The sequence below is a fragment of the Oncorhynchus keta genome, chromosome 19, assembly GCF_023373465.1.
Source record: "Oncorhynchus keta strain PuntledgeMale-10-30-2019 chromosome 19, Oket_V2, whole genome shotgun sequence".
NCBI lineage: Eukaryota > Metazoa > Chordata > Actinopteri > Salmoniformes > Salmonidae > Oncorhynchus > Oncorhynchus keta.
In genome coordinates, this window is record NC_068439.1 from 81,200,719 (window position 1) to 81,211,365 (window position 10,647).

The 10,647-nt window shown below is 43.9% G+C and overlaps 1 protein-coding gene across 3 annotated transcripts in view; it reads left to right on the forward strand.

Moving 5' to 3' along the window:
* Positions 1 to 320: 320 nt before the first annotated feature.
* LOC118376972 (stathmin-4-like) overlaps positions 321 to 10,647 on the forward strand; it is a 32,297-nt gene continuing 21,970 nt past the window's right edge. Inside the window, exon 1 of one of the 3 annotated variants that reach the window (XM_052471484.1) lies at positions 321 to 357. The gene's annotated coding sequence lies outside the window, so the exon portion shown is untranslated. The remainder of the gene's footprint in view (positions 358 to 10,647) is intronic. The other 2 variants (XM_052471486.1, XM_052471485.1) reach the window with 2 other exon arrangements.

Sequence of the window (10,647 nt, forward strand, 5' to 3'; positions counted from 1 at the left end):
CATAACAACTCATTATATAGTAACAACCCATCATACCATAACAACCCATCATACCATAACAACCCATCATACCATAACAACTGATCATACCATAACAACCCATCATACCATAACAACCCATCATACCATAACAACTCATTATATAGTAACAACCCATCATACCATAACAACCCATCATACCATAACAACCCATCATACCATAACAACCCATCATACCATAACAACCCATCATACCATAACAACTGATCATACCATAACAACCCATCATACCATAACAACCCATCATACCATAACAACCCATCATACCATAACAACCAATTATCTACCATCATCAACTCAGCCCTGCTCCAGAGGAGGGTAAGGAAAAACACGCCTCTCCTGAACATAACACAGAAAGACATCAAGGAGGTAGACCGTTATCTGGGGGTAGTAACACTAATATTAAATGGGATGTTACTGAAGGATGTAGTGTAGTAGCTGTTGGCTGTACTGGAAAACGAGGCAACAACTGTCGTCTAGGAACTCTGTACTCTCTCTCCACGTTGTGTCTGTCTGTCTGTCTGTCTGTCTGTCTGTCTGTCTGTCTGTCTGTCTGTAATCAGGTACTCTCTCTCTCCAGGTTGTGTCTGTCTGTCTGTCTGTCTGTCTGTCTGTCTGTAATCAGGTACTCTCTCTCTCCAGGTTGTGTCTGTCTGTCTGTCTGTCTGTCTGTCTGTCTGTAATCAGGTACTCTCTCTCTCCAGGTTGTGTCTGTCTGTCTGTCACTGTCTGTCTGTCTGTCTGTCTGTCTGTCTGTCTGTCTGTCTGTAATCAGGTACTCTCTCTCTCCATGTTGTGTCTGTCTGTCTGTCTGTCTGTCTGTCTGTCTGTCTGTCTGTCTGTCTGTCAGTAATCAGGTACTCTCTCTCCATGTTGTGTCTGTCTGTCTGTCTGTCTGTCTGTCTGTCTGTCTGTCTGTCTGTCTGTCTGTCTGTAATCAGGTACTCTCTCTCTCCATGTTGTGTCTGTCTGTCTGTCTGTCTGTCTGTCTGTCTGTCTGTAATCAGGTACTCTCTCTCTCCAGGTTGTGTCTGTCTGTCTGTCTGTCTGTCTGTCTGTCTGTCTGTCTGTCTGTAATCAGGTACTCTCTCTCTCCATGTTGTGTCTGTCTGTCTGTCTGTAATCAGGTACTCTCTCTCTCTATGTTGTGTCTGTCTGTCTGTCTGTCTGTCTGTCTGTCTGTCTGTCTGTCTGTCTGTCTGTCTGTCTGTCTGTCTGTCTGTCATCAGGTACTCTCTCTCTATGTTGTGTCTGTCTGTCTGTCTGTCTGTCTGTCTGTCTGTCTGTCTGTCTGTCTGTCTGTCTGTCTGTCTGTCTGTCTGTCTGTCATCAGGTACTCTCTCTCTATGTTGTGTCTGTCTGTCTGTCTGTCTGTCTGTCTGTCTGTCTGTCTGTCTGTCTGTCTGTCTGTCTGTCTGTCTGTCTGTCATCAGGTACTCTCTCTCTATGTTGTGTGTCTGTCTGTCTGTCTGTCTGTCTGTCTGTCTGTCTGTCTGTCTGTCTGTCTGTCTGTCTGTCTGTCTGTCTGTCATCAGGTACTCTCTCTCTATGTTGTGTCTGTCTGTCTGTAATCAGGTACTCTCTCTCTCCATGTTGTGTCTGTCTGTCTGTCTGTCTGTCTGTCTGTCTGTCTGTCTGTCTGTCTGTCTGTCTGTCAGTAATCAGGTACTCTCTCTCTCCATGTTGTGTCTGTCTGTCTGTCAGTAATCAGGTACTCTCTCTCTATGTTGTGTCTGTCTGTCTGTCTGTCTGTCTGTCTGTCTGTCTGTCTGTCTGTCTGTCTGTAATCAGGTACTCTCTCTCTATGTTGTGTCTGTCTGTCTGTCATCAGGTACTCTCTCTCTATGTTGTGTCTGTCTGTCTGTCTGTAATCAGGTACTCTCTCTCTCCATGTTGTGTCTGTCTGTCTGTCAGTAATCAGGTACTCTCTCTCTATGTTGTGTCTGTCTGTCTGTCATCAGGTACTCTCTCTCTCCATGTTGTGTCTGTCTGTCTGTCTGTCTGTCTGTCTGTCTGTCTGTCAGTAATCAGGTACTCTCTCTCTCCATGTTGTGTCTGTCTGTCTGTCTGTCTGTCTGTCTGTCTGTCTGTCTGTCTGTCTGTCATCAGGTACTCTCTCTCTCCATGTTGTGTCTGTCTGTCTGTCTGTCTGTCTGTCTGTCTGTCTGTCTGTCATCAGGTACTCTCTCTCTCCATGTTGTGTCTGTCTGTCTGTCATCAGGTACTCTCTCTCTCCATGTTGTGTCTGTCTGTCTGTCTGTCTGTCTGTCTGTCTGTCTGTCTGTCTGTCTGTCTGTCTGTCTGTCTGTCTGTCTGTCAACAGGTCCTTTCTCGCTCCATGTTGTCTCTGTCTGTCTGTAATCAGGTACTCTCTCTCTATGTTGTGTCTGTCTGTCTGTCTGTCTGTCTGTCTGTCTGTCTGTCTGTCTGTCTGTCATCAGGTACTCTCTCTCTCCATGTTGTGTCTGTCTGTCTGTAATCAGGTACTCTCTCTCTCCATGTTGTGTCTGTCTGTCTGTCTGTCTGTCTGTCTGTCTGTCTGTCTGTCTGTCTGTCTGTCTGTCTGTCTGTCTGTCTGTCTGCCTGTCTGTCTGTCTGTCTGTCTGTCTGTCTGTCTGTCTGTCTGTCTGTCTGTCTGTCATCAGGTACTCTCTCTCTCCATGTTGTGTCTGTCTGTCTGTCTGTCTGTCTGTCTGTCTGTCTGTCATCAGGTACTCTTTCTCTCCAGGTTGAGTCTGTCTGTCTGTCTGTCTGTCTGTCTGTCATCAGGTACTTTCTCTCTCCAGGTTGAGTCTGTCTGTCTGTCTGTCTGTCTGTCTGTCTGTCTGTCTGTCATCAGGTACTCTCTCTCTCCAGGTTGAGTCTGTCTGTCTGTCTGTCTGTCTGTCTGTCTGTCTGTCTGTCTGTCTGTCTGTCTGTCTGCCTGTCTGTCTGTCTGTCTGTCTGTCTGTCTGTCTGTCTGTCTGTCTGTCTGTCTGTCTGTCTGTCTGTCTGTCTGTCTTCCTCTCTTGCTGTCATCAGCGTATCAGTAGATCTATGCTACTTTTCTAAATAAAGCCTCCTATCCATATTCTCTCTCTCTCTCTCTCTCTCTCTCTCTCTCTCTCTCTCTCTCTCTCTCTCTCTCTCTGTCTCTCTCTCTCTGTATTTTTCTCTCTCTCTGTATTTTTACACCAAATACTAACATACACATACAAACAACAATTTACAGACGCACGCAAACAACGACGACATCTCATCTGCCTAGACTCGCATGCTCCCACCCCCATCCCTAGTGCCTGGCCACACCCACATCCCTAGTGCCTGGCCACACCCACATCCCTAGTGCTTGGCCACACCCCCATCCCAGTGCCTGGCCACACCCACATCCCTAGTGCCTGGCCACACCCACATCCCTAGTGCCTGCTCCCACCCCCATCCCTAGTGCCTGGCCACACCCACATCCCTAGTGCCTGGCCACACCCACATCCCTAGTGCCTGGCCACACCCACATCCCTAGTGCCTGGCCACACCCACATCCCTAGTGCCTAGCCACACCCACATCCCTGGTGCCTGGCCACACCCACATCCCTAGTGCCTGGCCACACCCACATCCCTAGTGCCTGGCCACACCCCCATTCCTAGTGCCTGGCTACACCCCTATCCCTAGTGCCTGGCCACACCCCCATCCCTAGTGCCTGGCCACACCCCTATCCCTAGTGCCTGGCCACACCCCTATCCCTAGTGCCTGGCCACACCCCCATCCCTAGTGCCTGGCCACACCCCCATCCCTAGTGCCTAGCCACACCCCCATCCCTAGTGCCTGGCCACACCACATCCCTAGTGCCTGGCCACACCCCCATTCCTAGTGCCTGGCTACACCCCTATCCCGAGTGCCTGGCTACACCCCTATCCCAAGTGCCTGGCCACACCCTCATCGCTAGTGCCTGGCCACACCCCCATATCTAGTGCCTGGCCACACCCACATCTCTAGTGCCTGGCCACACCCACAGCCCTAGTGCTTGGCCACACCCCCATCCCTAGTGCTTTGCCACACCCCCATCCCTCGTGCCTGGCCACACCCACAGCCCTAGTGCCTAGCCACACCCCCATCCCTAGTGCCTGGCCACACCCCCATCCCTAGTGCCTGGCCACACCCCCATCCCTAGTGCCTGGCCACACCCCCATCCCTAGTGCCTGGCCACACCCCCCTCCCTAGTGCCTGGCCACACCCCCCTCCCTAGTGCTTGGCCACACCCCCATCCCTAGTGCCTTTGTTATTGTTTGCCACATGGTCTTAGATGGTTAATTGTTGCCCATGCTATTTCAATAAGAAATCATTTAATGGCGGATTGATTTATTCCCAAGTTTTTAGTATATGTTTTTTCAAGATGAGTGATGAAAAAGGAATCATCCAGCCCATTTTGTATATCACTACGGCCCCACACGCCATGTCTTGAAATATGCAGGCAGACGGATTATAGGTCAATTTACATTACACATTTTCTACTCCGCCCATAATTCTTGGACTTCATAGCGTTCCCAGAAAGCATAGATTATTGAGTCGTTGTTAGTTTTACAGTTAATACATGACTCTGCCGTTGTGCTGTGGAATTTTGGGGAATTTTCTCTCTTGTTTAATAATAAATTCTATACATTAGTTTATACTGGATTAAGTGTATATTTTTGTTAACTGTAATTTCATTAGTTATGCTCCAACATTCCCTCCATTTTGTGACAACATCAGTTATTTTTTTAAAGTCGTGGTTCCAATAGTTTCTATTTTTTTCTAAGAGATTGTCAGTTGGATAGGCTCTCTGCAAGGTTCTGTATATCTTACCTGTCATATGAACATCCTTTTCTGACTCAAATAAGATTCCCTCAAGGTTTCTCTGATGTCCAAAAAAGTTCAAATCCACATTTTGTAATAGCTAACTTTTAAGGTGCATGTATTTTAAAACATCTACAATGGTCAGTCCCAAATGGCTTTTTCATTTTGTAATGGAAATTAATTAATTTCCTGTTGCCAAGTCATTTATGGTTTCTATGCCTTTAGTTTTCCACGTGGACCAATTTATTAGTGAAATCTTAAAATTAAATACAAGGATAGTTCCATGAGGTTGTGTTTTTAGGGAGTGCTTTTGGTTCTTGTAGAATCCGTTTCATTTTCTTCTATATTGTAATAGTGTTCCATATTGTTATAGTGTTCTATATTGTTATAGTGTTCTATATTGTCATAGGATTCTATATTGTTATAGTGTTCTATATTGTTATAGGTTCTATATTGTAATAGTGTTCCATATTGTAATAGTGTTCCATATTGTTATAGTGTTCTATATTGTTATAGTGCTCTATATTGTTATAGTGTTCCATATTGGTATAGTGTTCTATATTGTTATAGTGTTCTATATTGTTATAGTGTTCTATATTGTAATAGTGTTCTATATTGTAATAGTGTTCTATATTGTAATAGTGTTCTATATTGGTATAGTGTTCTATATTGTTATAGTGTTCTATATTGTAATAGTGTTCTATATTGTTAGAGTGTTTTATATTGTAATAGTGTTCCATATTGTTATAGTGTTCTATATTGTTATAGTGTTCTATATTGTTATAGTGTTCTATATTGTTATAGTGTTCTATATTGTAATAGTGTTCTATATTGTAATAGTGTTCTATATTGTAATAGTGTTCTATATTGGTATAGTGTTCTATATTGTTATAGTGTTCTATATTGTTATAGTGTTCTATATTGTTATAGTGCTCTATATTGTAATAGTGTTCTATATTGTTATAGTGTTTTATATTGTAATAGTGTTCCATATTGTTATAGTGTTCTATATTGTTATAGTGTTCTATATTGTTATAGTGCTCTATATTGTTATAGTGCTCTATATTGTAATAGTGTTATATATTGTTATAGTGTTTTATATTGTAATAGTGTTCCATATTGTTATAGTGTTCTATATTGTTATAGTGTTCTATATTGTCATAGTATTCTATATTGTTATAGTGTTCTATATTGTTATATGTTCTATATTGTTATAGTGTTCCATATTGGTATAGTGTTCTATATTGTTATAGTGTTCTATATTGTTATAGTGTTCTATATTGTAATAGTGTTCTATATTGTTATAGTGTTCCATATTGGTATAGTGTTCTATATTGTTATAGTGTTCTATATTGTTATAGTGTTCTATATTGTAATAGTGTTCTATATTGTTATAGTGCTCTATATTGTTATAGTGTTCCATATTGGTATAGTGTTCTATATTGTTATAGTGTTTTATATTGTAATAGTGTTCCATATTGTTATAGTGCTCCATATTGTTATAGTGTTCTATATTGTTATAGTGTTATATATTGTTATAGTGTTCTATATTGTTATAGTGTTCTATATTGTTACAGTGTTCTATATTGTTATAGTGTTCTATATTGTTATAGTGTTCTATATTGTTATAGTGTTCTATATTGTTATAGTGTTCCATATTGGTATAGTGTTCTATATTGTTATAGTGTTCCATATTGGTATAGTGTTCTATATTGTTATAGTGTTCTATATTGTTATAGTGTTCTATATTGTTACAGTGTTCTATATTGTTATAGTGTTCCATATTGGTATAGTGTTCTATATTGTTATAGTGTTCCATATTGGTATAGTGTTCTATATTGTTATAGTGTTCTATATTGTTATAGTGTTCTATATTGTTATAGTGTTCTTAACTATGAAGTTGTTCATGTTCTTAGCTTCATCCTTTGAAAAGAGACACGCTAAAAGATTCTGAGATTTGAAAGTATTCATATTGGGGGTTTTTTTCAGCAAAGGGGGCTTTAAGTTTTTAAAATGAATCAGTTATATCAGTAGATTGTCTACAAATACGTTTAGTTCATGTTTGCCAATACTGATATCTGTTACGTTTGGGTCCTGTCTATTTCTTTCTGCAAGCGGTTCAATTGCCAGTGCAAACAGGAGAGGGGAAACAGGACATCCCTGTCTTGTGCCCCTTTCTAAAGCAATTTCATCAGATAACGTGTTATTTGTGTATATTTTTTTGCATTATGTAATATTTTTATTAAATGTATTTATTTCAGCTGGAAAGTTGAAAGCTTCCAAAGTTTTGAATAGAAAAGGCCATTCAAGTCGGTCGAAGGCCTTTTCGGCATCAACAGCCATTATTGATAAATGTATAACTTGTTTTTTTGCATATTGTATTAAACTGAAACATGTTCTTGTGTTTGTTTTTAAGTGTCTATTTTTTATAAACCCTGTGTGAAGTCTGGTAAGACTTTTGCCATTTTATTGCTTATGAGATTTGTTATTATATTATTATTATTGTCACAATTTATTAAACTTATGGGTCTATAATCAGCAGGCGACTCTCCTGATTTTCCTAGTTTTAATGAAACCTGGGGAAAAAACAGTTTGATACATGGAACTAGGAAGTACTGAATTGAGTGGCGTGTCATTTCTGTAAAATCGTACATGTTTTAACTGTATCTAATAATTATTTTTTTTGGGGGGGGGGAACCTCTCTCTCGTTTTAGTGATTTTTTTTTTGTCTGTTGATAATTGCTTCAGGGTTGTTAAGTCTAAGAAGGCTACAGAATCCATCCAACTGTTGTTTAATTCTGATTTATACTGTGCCTTTGGAAAGCATTACATTTTTCTACGTTTTGTTAAGTTACAGCCTTATTCTAAAATGGATTCAATTGTTGTTGTTTTTTCGCTTATCAACCTACACACACATTGTGAGGTCATCACAGCGGGACACAGCCGGGCCAATGCATTGAGGAGTGGCCCGGCTGTGTCCCGCTGTGATGACCTCACAATACTCCACAATGACGAAGCAAAAGAGGTTTTAGAAATGTTTGCAAATGTATAAAAACAAATGGACATTTCACATTTAAATAAGTATTCAGACCCTTCACTTAGTACTTTGTTGAAGCACCTTTTTGCAGCGATTACAGCATTGAGTCTTCTTTTGTGTGATGCTTACAAGCTTGGCACACCTGTATTTGGGAAGTTTCTCCCATTCTTCTCTGCAGATCCTCTTTCGCTCTGTCAGGTTGGACAGCTATTTTCAGGTCTCTCTAGAGATGTTTCATCGGGTTCAAGTCCGGGCTCTGGCTGGGCCATTCAAGGACATTCAGAGACTTGTCCCAAAGCCTCACCTGCACTGGCCTGGCTGTGGTCCCAAAACCCAGTCGGGAGGTCCTGGGTGGACCTTTTCGGGAAGGTCCCGAAACCCAGTCTGCGGTCCTGAGTGCTCTGGAGCAGGTTTTCATCAAGGATCTCTCTGTACTTTGCTTAGTTCATCTTTCCCTCATTTCTGACTAGTATCCCAATCCCTGCTGTTGAAAAACATCCCCACGGCATGATGCTGCCACCACCATGCTTCACCATAGGGATGCTGCCACCACCATGCTTCACCGTAGGGATGGTGCCAGGTTTCTTCCAGATGAGGCATTCAAGCCAAATAGTTCAAACTTGGTTTCATCAGACCAGATAATCTTATTTCTCATGGTCTGTCCTTTAGGTGCCTTTTGGCAAACTCCAAGTAGGCTTTCAAATGCTTCTGTCTGGCCACTCTACCATAAAGGCCTGATTGGTGGAGTGCAACAGAGATGATTGTCCTTCTGGAAGATTCTCCCATCTCCACAGAGGAACTCTGGAGCTCTGTCAGAGTGACCATCGGGTTCTTGGTCACCCCCCAGACCTTTCTCCCCAGAGTGCTCAGTTTGGCCGGGCGGCCAGCTCTGGGAAGAGTCTTGGTGCTTCCAAAATTATTTCATTTAAGAATGATGGAGGCCACTGTGTTCTTGGGGACCTTCAATGCTGCAGAAATGTTTTGGTATCCTTCCCCAGATCTGTGCCTCGACACAATCCTGTCTCGGAGCTCTACGGACAATTCCTTCCACCTCATGGCTTAGTTTTTGCTCTAACTGTGGGACCTTATATAGACAGCTGTGTGCCTTTCCAAATCATGTCCAATCAATTGAAGGTACTACAGGTGGACTCCAATGAAGTTGTAGAAACATCTCAAGGATGATCAATGGAAACATCCCCACGGCAGAACAGGGCTCCGGGCAGCCGAGCGGAAATGGAGGAAAACTCACCTCCTGCGGACCTGGCATCCTTTCACTCCCTCCTCTCTACATTTTCCTCCTCTGTCTCTGCTGCTAAAGCCACTTTCTAGCATTCTAAATTCCAAGCATCTGCCTCTAACCCTAGGAAGCTCTTTGCCACCTTCTCCTCCCTCCTGAATCCCCCCCCTCCTCCCTCTCTGCAGATGACTTCGTCAACCATTTTGAAAAGAAGGTCGACGACATCCGATCCTCGTTTGCTAAGTCAAACGACACCGCTGGTTCTGCTCACACTGCCCTACCCTATGCTCTGACCTCTTTCTCCCCTCTCTCCCCAGATGAAATCTCGCGTCTTGTGACGGCCGGCCGCCCAACAACCTGCCCGCTTGACCCTATCCCCTCCTCTCTTCTCCAGACCATTTCCGGAGACCTTCTCCCTTACCTCACCTCGCTCATCAACTCATCCCTGACCGCTGGCTACGTCCCTCCCGTCTTCAAGAGAGCGAGAGTTGCACCCCTTCTGAAAAAACCTACACTCGATCCCTCCGATGTCAACAACTACAGACCAGTATCCCTTCTCTCTTTTCTCTCCAAAACTCTTGAGCGTGCCATCCTTGGCCAGCTCTACCGCTATCTCTCTCAGAATGACCTTCTTGATCCAAATCAGTCAGGTTTCAAGACTAGTCATTCAACTGAGACTGCTCTTCTCTGTATCACGGAGGCGCTCCGCACTGCTAAAGCTAACTCTCTCTCCTCTGCTCTCATCCTTCTAGACCTATCGGCTGCCTTCGATACTGTGAACCATCAGATCCTCCTCTCCACCCTCTCCGAGTTGGGCATCTCCGGCGCGGCCCACGTGTTTGCGTCCTACCTGACAGGTCGCTCCTACCAGGTGGCGTGGCGAGAATCTGTCTCCTCACCACGCGCTCTCACCACTGGTGTCCCCCAGGGCTCTGTTCTAGGCCCTCTCTTATTCTCGCTATACACCAAGTCACTTGGCTCTGTCATAACCTCACATGGTCTCTCCTATCATTGCTATGCAGACGACACACAATTAATCTTCTCCTTTCCCCCTTCTGATGACCAGGTGGCGAATCGCATCTCTGCATGTCTGGCAGACATATCAGTGTGGATGACGGATCACCACCTCAAGCTGAACCTCAGCAAGACGGAGCTCCTCTTCCTCCCGGGAAGGACTGCCCGTTCCATGATCTCGCCATCACGGTTGACAACTCCATTGTGTCCTCCTCCCAGAGCGCTAAGAACCTTGGCGTGATCCTGGACAACACCCTGTCGTTCTCAACTAACATCAAGGCGGTGTCCCGTTCCTGTAGGTTCATGCTCTACAACATCCGCAGAGTACGACCCTGCCTCACACAGGAAGCGGCGCAGGTCCTAATCCAGGCACTTGTCATCTCCCGTCTTGATTACTGCAACTCGCTGTTGGCTGGGCTCCTGCCTGTGCCATTAAACCCCTACAACTCATCCAGAACGCCGCAGCCCGTCTGGTGTTCAACCTTCCCAAGTTCTCTCACGTCACCCCGC